General features: G+C 43.8%; 1 protein-coding gene and 1 pseudogene across 8 annotated transcripts in view; one reads left to right on the top strand and one right to left on the bottom strand.

The window, feature by feature from the left end:
- Positions 1–8,809, top strand: part of NLRC5 (NLR family CARD domain containing 5) — a 111,866-nt gene that overhangs the window by 20,062 nt on the left and 82,995 nt on the right. For 7 of the 8 annotated variants that reach the window (XR_005196041.1, XM_037729304.1, XM_037729305.1 and 4 more), the window contains exon 2: positions 6,490–6,607. The exons of the other annotated variant lie outside the window; for it this stretch is intronic. The gene's annotated coding sequence lies outside the window, so the exon portion shown is untranslated. The remainder of the gene's footprint in view (positions 1–6,489; positions 6,608–8,809) is intronic. 8 annotated transcript variants of the gene reach the window in all.
- LOC108285476 lies at positions 930–7,609 on the bottom strand (annotated as a pseudogene).

Here is an 8,809-nt window from a genome sequence, read left to right as displayed (position 1 = left end):
TAGGGACGGGGTTTCACCATGTTGACCAGGATGGTCTCGATCTCTTGACCTCGTGATCCACCCGCCTCGGCCTCCCAAAGTGCTGGGATTACAGGCTTGAGCCACCGCGCCCGGCCGGGAAATGTCTATTCTAGTTGTATAAATGTTCTTGTGGCTTTTTAAAGAAAAAATTAAAATGTGCACATTAAAAAGTTTGCATGGTTCAAAGGTCCTAAAAAGGGTCCACAGTGGAAAAGTCTGTCCTTACCTGGCATCCCCAGGCCCCCTCCTCAGACACAACCCTGTCATCAGTTTTTTGTGTAGCTTCCCAGAGTTGGTCCCTATGTATGGAAATACACACACATTTAAAATATACACATGACACCGCTTTTTAAAATTTGAATATGGGCCAGGTGCGGCGGCTCACAGCTGTAATCCCAGGACTTTGGAAGACTGAGGTGGGTGGATCACCTGAGGTCAGGAGTTCCAGACCAGCCTGACCAATATGGTATAACCCCGTCTCTACTAAAAATGCAAAATTTTTAGTGTGTGGCGGCAGGTGTGGCTGGCGCCTGTAATCCCAGCTTCTCAGGAGGCTGAGACAGGAGAACTGCTTGAACTTGGGAGGTGGAGGTTGTAGTGAGCTGAGATTGTGCCAGTGCGCTCCAGCCTGGGCGACAGAGCGAGACTACATCTCAAAAAAAAAAAATTTTTTTTTTGAATTTAGGCCCAGGTGTGGAGGCTATGCCTGTAATCTCTACACTATGGGAGGCCAGTGAGGGGAAAAATCACTTGAGTCCAGGAGTTCAAGACCAGCCTGGGCAACAGAGGGAAGCCCTGTCTCTACAAAAAAATTAAAATTAGCCTGGCATAGTGGAGTGTGCCTGTTTTCTCAGCTACTCAGGAGGCTGAGGCAGAAGGATCACTTGAACTCAGTACTAGGAGGCTGCATGAGCTGTGACTGCACCACTGCACTCCAGCCTTGGTGACAGACTGAGACCCTGTGTCAAAAAAAGAAAAGCAAATTAGACTACTGTCATGGGTGGTACAAACACTTCCCAGTTTGTTGCTTTCATTTTGTTTGTTGCCATTTTTACTACAGAGAAAAAAAATTAATGTTATTTCAATTTATCCTGCATTATTTTTAACAACTTTATCAAGGTGTAATTTACATACTATAAAATCCACCCATTTTAAGTGTACAATTCAATGATTTCTAGTAAATTTACTGAGTTGTGCAACCATCACCACGATCTGGTTTTGGGATATTTTCATTAGTGTCATCATATTCCTCGGACTCATTTAGAATAATTTCTATTTCTGCCTCCAGGCCCAGGCAACCACGAATCTACTTGCTGTTTCAATAGATTTGCCTTTTCTGGATGTTTTACATAAATAGAATCATACAATATGTGATCTTTAGTGATCTTTTTTCACATGGCATAAACTTTGTTTCTTTTTATTGTTGAATAATACTCCATTGTATAGATCTATCATAGTTTGTTTCTCTAGTCATGAGTTTTTGGGCATTTGGGTTGATTTTACTTTTTGACTGTTATGGATAATGCTGGTATGAACATTCATATACACTTTTTTGTGTGGATGTATATTTTCATTTCTCTTGAAATAAACCTAGGCGTGGAATTGCTGGATTAGATGGTAATTCTATTGTTTTACATTATAAGGCAAGGATCCCCAACCCCCAGGCCGCAGACCAATGCAGGCCCATGGCCTTTTAGGAACCGAGCTGCACCTCAGGTGCTGAGCGGCAGGCTGGCGAGCATTACCACCTGCGCTCCGCCTCCTGTGGGATCAGCGGCGCCATTAGATTCTCATAGGAGCACAAACTCTGCTGTGAAACGCGCATGCAAGGGACCCAATGATAAATGATAATGAGCTTGAATCATCCCGAATCCATCCCCCATCTCCCATCCCTGTCCATGGAAAAATTATCTCCTACAAAACCGGTTCCTGGGCCAAAACAGTTGGAGATTGATGTTCTAAGGAACCGCCAAAACTGTCAGACTGCTTTTCAGAGTGGCTGGGCCATTTTACATTCCCACCAGCAATATATACAGTGTCCTGTTTCTCTACATCCTCATTAACATGTGCCTTTTTCCTTACAGCCATTCGATGTGAGTGTGAAATGCTATGTGGCTGTGTTTTTTCATTTCCATGCAGAGATTTTTAATTTAATTACTTAGTTAAAAATAATTATTTAAATTTAAAACACTCATATTGCCATATATATATATATATATATACACACACACACACACACAAAGTGAGGCAATTTTTGTTAATTTTTCTGCCTTTATTACTCTTTACGTGAATAGTAGGTAAATCTTTACATAAAATCACAATTATATTGAATAGTAATTCATTCAACTCAAAATCTTCATAAGAATTAGAAAATTTAAGTCCTTTTACCAAAGGGTTTAACTTTTAACTTCATCAAATGTTGCAAACAGTATCAAATCCTTGGTAAGGCCACATTTAATCATTGGCTCTCCAGGATTTTGAACTATAATTGTAGTGATCACTAATATGTAATTTCTAAGCTGGCAGTCATAATGACTAAAACCTCTCATAAATAGATTTTGAAATACTTCCTTCAAAGCCAGTTAGCTAATTCCAAGTTACTAAGCTGTCGAATGACTTCTTTGGAAGATTTTTCTGATAAGTTTCAAAGTATTTCTGATGAACTAAGTAAAAGCTGTCCAGAGAAATCTGGGTCACTGAGGTGAGCGCAGACGCCATTGGCTGCTTGTGCGGCCAATAGCATTGCAGTACAATTAACTTCAGAAGTCGAGAGATGCTGCAGAATTTTAAGTACCCAAAGTTTCCCAACAAGTTGATTTTCAAGCAAGGTCATTGGCTGGACTATTGTTTTGCCAATCCTCCTACTTCAGCCATTTGAATCTTATATGATGAGCTCACTTGCTGGTAACTTGGAATATGCTTCCTTGGTGGTTCTGCATGATAAAAGCCAACAATACGCTTACCATTTTGTATCCTCAATTAAGAACTTGGTGTGTTCGTTAAGTCACCCAGAGCGCAATTTAATTAGCAGTATCTTGAGCATAAGTTATTTCATCCAATACGTTCTTTTTCAAAAATGGCAAGCCACACTATTTTACGATATCATACGCAGATTCTACAAAACATGGCTGGTTTTTGCTTATACTGCACACAGATTCAGAATTTTAAATATCTGTATTAAATCTCTTAAGGGAAGTTCATTCTGATAACACTGTACCAGTTTCTTGACAGATTTCAGTTGTTTTTCTCCTAAGCCATCTTTATCAGTCTCTTTAAAAAGTTTGATGACACAGTTAAGGTCCATAGGCTTGAAAACACCAGTTCTGCACGGCAAGGGAGGCCTCAGGAAACACACTCATGATGGAAGGCAAAGGGGAAGTAAAGGCCTTCTTCATGGTAGCAGGAAAGTGATAGCGTATTGCCATGCATTTTAACACCACTTATTTTCCTGCCTTTTTTCCTCTCAATATCATGGATTAAATCGTGTGTTTTAAATGAGTGTGAGGCTCATTCGGACTCTATTCCATCCCTTTAGCCAGTGCTTTCCATTTTTAAGCCAAGCCTCTTGAAGAGTGAACGACGGCCACCTTGTTATATATTTTATTCTGTTTGGAAGCTTTTTTGCTATTGCCTGATCCTCCCAACAAATAGCCTTTTGACAGAATTGACTTTGTTTCTTTATATCTAATTCTTTTTTTTTCTTTATATCTAATTCTAACTTAAAATTAGACTTACAATTAACTTCAACTGTTTTTATGAAATATTTAAGGCATACAAAAACTGCCTCTTTTCTCTAAATGACTGCAAATACAATTTGACCGAGTTCTGTTGAAGTATCCTGTTGTACATAAAGTGGCATTGTTTTCCAACTACATGTTAACTTAGAATGGGTTTTATTTTCTTTCACTTTCTGTGGTCGAAGGCAAATTCGTCTTAGTCAGTGTGAGCTGTTAAAATAAAATACTGTAGACTGGGTGGCTTAAACAACAGAGGCTTATTTCTCACCATTCTGAAGACTGGGAAGTCCCTGCTCAGGGAGCCAGCAGACCTGGTCTCTGGAGAGGACAGGCTTCCTGGTTTGCAGGCAGCACCTTCTCATGGTGTCCTCACAGGGCAGAGAGCAAAGAGAAAGAGCAAGTGCTCTCCAGTTTCTCCTTTTCTTTTTTTTTTTTTTTTTAGACAGAATCTTGCTCCATGGCCCAAGCTGGAGTGCAATGGCACAATCTCGGCTCACTGCAACCTCTGCCTCTGAGGTTCAGGTGATTCTCCTGCCTCAGCCTCCAGAGTAGCTGGGACTACAGGTGCTCACCACCACACCCAGCTAATTTTTAATTTTTATTAGAGACGGGGTTTCATCATGTTGCCCAGGCTGGTTTTAAACTCCTGACGTCAAGTGATCCGCCCACCTTTACCTCCCAAAGTGCTGGGATTACAGGCACCAGCCACTGTGCCCGGCCTTCAGCCTCTTCTTATGAGGCAGTAGTCCCATCATGTGGGCTCTACCTTCATGACCTAATAACTTCCCAAAGTCCCCACCTCCAAATACCATCACCCTGGGTATTTAGGCTTCACCAGGTGAACTGGTGGGGGAGATGGGACACATTCAGTCCATGGCAAGTTTTTAATCTCAATTTACTAATGCCTCTTTTATTTCTCCTGTTAGAATGTGATAATGTTGTTTTTTAAACTATCCTTTAGCTGACTGGGGTGACACACGCCAGCAGTCCTAGCTACTCAGGAGGCTAAGGCAGAAGGATCACTTGAACCTAGGAGTTTGAATCCAGCCTAGGCAACATAGAAAGACCCTGAAAAAAAAAAAAAGAAGAAAGAAGGAAAGAAGAAGAAAGAAAGAAAGAAAGAGAGAGAGAGAGAGAAAGAAAAAAAGAAAGAGAAAGGGGAAGGGAAGGAAAGGAATGGAAGGGAACAGAACGGAACGGAAAGGAAAGGAAAAGAAAAGAAAGAAAAGAGGCCAGGGTGGTGGCTCACGCCTGTAATCCCAGCACTTTGGCAGGCTGAGGTGGGTGGATCACCTGAGGTGAGGAGTTCGAGACCAGCCTGACCAATATGGAGAAATCCCATCTCTACTAAAAATACAAAATTAGCCAGGCGTGGCGGTGCATGCCTGTAGTCTCAGGCTGGGGAGGCTGAGACAGAAGAATTGCTTGAACCGGGAGATGGAGGGTGCAGTGAGCCGAGATCACCCCGTTGCACTCCAGCCTAGGCAACAAGAGCAAAACTCCATCAAAGAAAAAAAAAGAGAGACAGAGAGAGAGAGAAAGAAAAGAGAAAGAGGGTGGGGAGGGAGGGAGGGAGAGAAAGGAAAAGAAGAAAAGAAGTGCTTACGGAGGCAAGGCAGGCAGATCACTTGAGGTCAGGAGTTCGAGACCAGCCTGGCCAACATGGTGAAACCCTGTCTCTACTGAAAATACAAAGATTAGCTAGGCATGGTGGTGCATGCCTGTAATCCCAGCTACTCGGGAGGCTGAGGCATGAGAATCACTCAAACCCAGGAAGTGGAGGTTGCAGTGAGCTGAGATCCAGCTTGGGCAACAGAGCAAGACTCTATCTCAAGAAAAAAGAAAGAGAGAGAGAGAGAGAGAGAGAGACAGACAGACAGAGACAGAGACAGAGAGAAAAATACAGACGTATCTTCTTAGTCCTCCAGGACCGCTTCAAAAGGTCTCTCTTTTCTTATTTCTAACTACCATACTAGATACTACCTCTGTTACGTCAGAATGTGCCCTATTTGCATGGATTTGTCTAAAGTCATGGGACTCCGAGTTACATTTCTCGAATTTCACAGAGACACAATCAGAGCACATGCTGATCCTTCGCCTCTCTTCCTTTCTTCCGTGTGCTCCGTAGCTACCTGTTCTCTTCCTAGTTTGTAGGAAGATCTCTGTTGTGTGGTGTGGGAGTTTGCACCAGTGCGTCTATTTATTATGCTCTCTGTGAGCAGCTAGAATGCCTCTGGGTCTTCCATTTAAGAAGAATGTTTCCTCTCAATGGTTTAAAAACTATTTAAGGAAATGGGAAGAAGATTGCAAATCCTAACCTTTTAGGGGGTTTCATGTTGAGGGGAGAAGTTGGCATCTGCAGTGAGGAATATTTCATTTTCATCTGAATAAATGAGCAGTAATAACTTGGCTGACTTGCAGGGCTCATTGTGATGCCAAAGGACACTGTAAGGTGAATATCTGAATTGGAGGAGGAAGAGGAGCATCCTCTGAACCTGGTGTGGCAGGAGGTGACATCAGGGAGGGTTAGGCTGCGCAAACTCAGGGACATAAGGAGCTGCTGCAGTCAGGCAAGAACGAGGTCTGTGAATGAAGTTGGGGGGACTGTGTCTGTGTCCGGTGTTCCCAGAGGTGCCTCCGGCAGGCAGGGACAAGGGATGGTGCCTGGTTTTCACCATTCCTCTTGGAGTTTGGAGCAGTGGGGAAAACTCCCTGTCTTCTCTCCCTCTAGGGGACTGTACTATGGAAACAACGTGCCAATCCAGCTCAAGGCACAGGACATAGCCCAGATACCCATGACACCCTCTCCATGGGGACCCTAATGCACCTATCATGAACAAGGAGACCGAGTAGGTGATTTTTCTCTCCCTCACCTCCTCTTTTCCCCTGCTATCTACTTCTTCACTCTTCTCCTACTGTCAAAACTAGCCCCTACCCAAATCCACCTTACTGGGCTGCTCCCAACACAACAAACCTGCCCTTGACCATCATTCAGCATGAGAATGTGAGGATCAGACACAGAAAATCAGGAAGAGTTTTGAGACAGCATCTAATCTACCCATTTTATAGATGGTATGACTGAGGCTTATATAGGAAACTTGCTCAAGGTCACCCTCTGAGTGTATCAACTAGGATAGGCCAGGTTACACTGCCGTACCTGTACCCTCCAAAGTCCCAGTGACTCATGCAACAAAATTTTATTTCCTGCTCTTGCTTCTTCTCTGATGTGAATTGACTGGGATCGCTCTTCCACATCATCCTCTCTCTTAGACTCAGGCTAATGGGGTAGCCGTGGTTTGCAATATTTCTAGCCCCTGTAGTAGAAGAAAAGGAAAAGCACTGAGAATCACACCTTGGTTCTTAAAACGTCTACGCAGGCATGACATGAGTCATTTTTTAGCATATTTCATTGACCAAAGCAAGTTTCATGGCTATGCCCAATTTCAAGGAGGCAGAGAAGTGTAATCCCACCACAGGCCTAGAAAGAGGAGGAAGAGTATCTGTGAACAGCCCTAATGCCTGCTACAGGGAATTAGTAACAGAACTGGGCCATGGATCTTTCACTACCGTCCTCTCTCTCCAGGATTATTCCCCATGGGAATCTCAATGACTAATAATGATGCCACGTGCTTTTTCTCCTGAGGATGGTTAACCTTACAGAGATTTGTGTCTTATCCTAAGGGCATAGAACACTAATGATGGAAACAAAGGTACTATGTTAGACTGGCTGGAGGAGAAATTTGAGGATGAGAAACATCCCCAGAAATCACACCATCCAGGTACCACTTACTTCCATCTGGCGCCAAACTGCCCTGGACGATTTCTTGATGGGCAGCATGGATGCTGGACATCATAGCCTGGAAAAGAAGCTAAGCCCTAGGCTATGGCCATATCCTTTTGCCGAGATCACACAAAACCCAGGGACTTAGCCTTGTCTGGTACCATCCAGGCCTCCAAGGCTTTGGAAATTTACTAGCCTGGGAAGTAGGAAATCTCAATTCTGATCCTGGCTCTGTCATGGACTTGCTGTGTGACCACGGACACCCCCTTTGCCTGTCCTTGGCCACGGTCTTTCCATCTGTTCAATGGAGACGGTGACCCCTGCCTGAGGATCATGGATGTGAGCATGTTTCATAAGGTCTAAGACTCTGCCTGAGTAAGGACCTACTGCTCTTAGCCCAGTTGAGGAGAGATGACCAGCGGGGCTGACGGCACATCCCAGTCAACCTCTGCTGCATGCCCAGGTAGCAGCTGGGCTCTAAACCCCAGGATGCACAGTACTGGTCTCACCCTCTGGGAATTGGGAAGGCTGGCTTCTGGGTGGACAACCTACTCTTTTCAGAGTTAGAGGTGGACTCTCTGGAGTTGTGAGGATAAAACAAGTCATATAAAGCCCTTAGAACAGTGCCTAATACACAATGAGTGCTTTCCAAGTGTGTACTGCTCTGAGGAAGTAAACAGTACCGGAGAGCACATGTGGAAATATGACAGCGTATTCCAGCGGATGATGGATCACCTTTAGCTGACCAATTGCCAACGGTTGCACATTTAGGTTGTTTCCAATTTTTAATGCTTATAAATAATCTTGCAGTGAACACCTTTGGAATTAAATCTTGTATGTATGTTCACGATTGTTTCCTAAGTTTAGAGTACTAGAAGTGGAATTACTGAATCAAAGGAACTGCTCATTATTTAGGTTTTTGCTGTGTAAATGCCCCTTGCCCTCTATAGGTATTTCTACTTCTGTTTAAGAGCTCCAGTTCATCTGAGTGCGGTGGCTCACACTTGTAATCCCAGCACTTTGGGAGGCCAAAGCGGGCAGATCACCCTGAGGTCAGGAGTTTGAGCCCAGCCTGGCCAACATGGTGAAACCGCATCTCTACTGAAAATTACAAAACTTAGCCAGGCATGGTGGCATGTGCCTGTAATCCCAGCTACTTGGGAGCTGAGGCAGGAGAATCGTTTGAACCCAGGAGGTGGAGGCTGCAGTGAGCCAAGATTGTACCACTGCACTCCAGCAAAACAGAGCAAGACTCTGTCTCCAAAAAAAA

The sequence above is a fragment of the Cebus imitator genome, unplaced genomic scaffold (genome assembly GCF_001604975.1).
Source record: "Cebus imitator isolate Cc_AM_T3 unplaced genomic scaffold, Cebus_imitator-1.0 Scaffold297, whole genome shotgun sequence".
Lineage (NCBI taxonomy): Eukaryota > Metazoa > Chordata > Mammalia > Primates > Cebidae > Cebus > Cebus imitator.
This window is presented reverse-complemented; position numbering and strand designations above follow the sequence as displayed.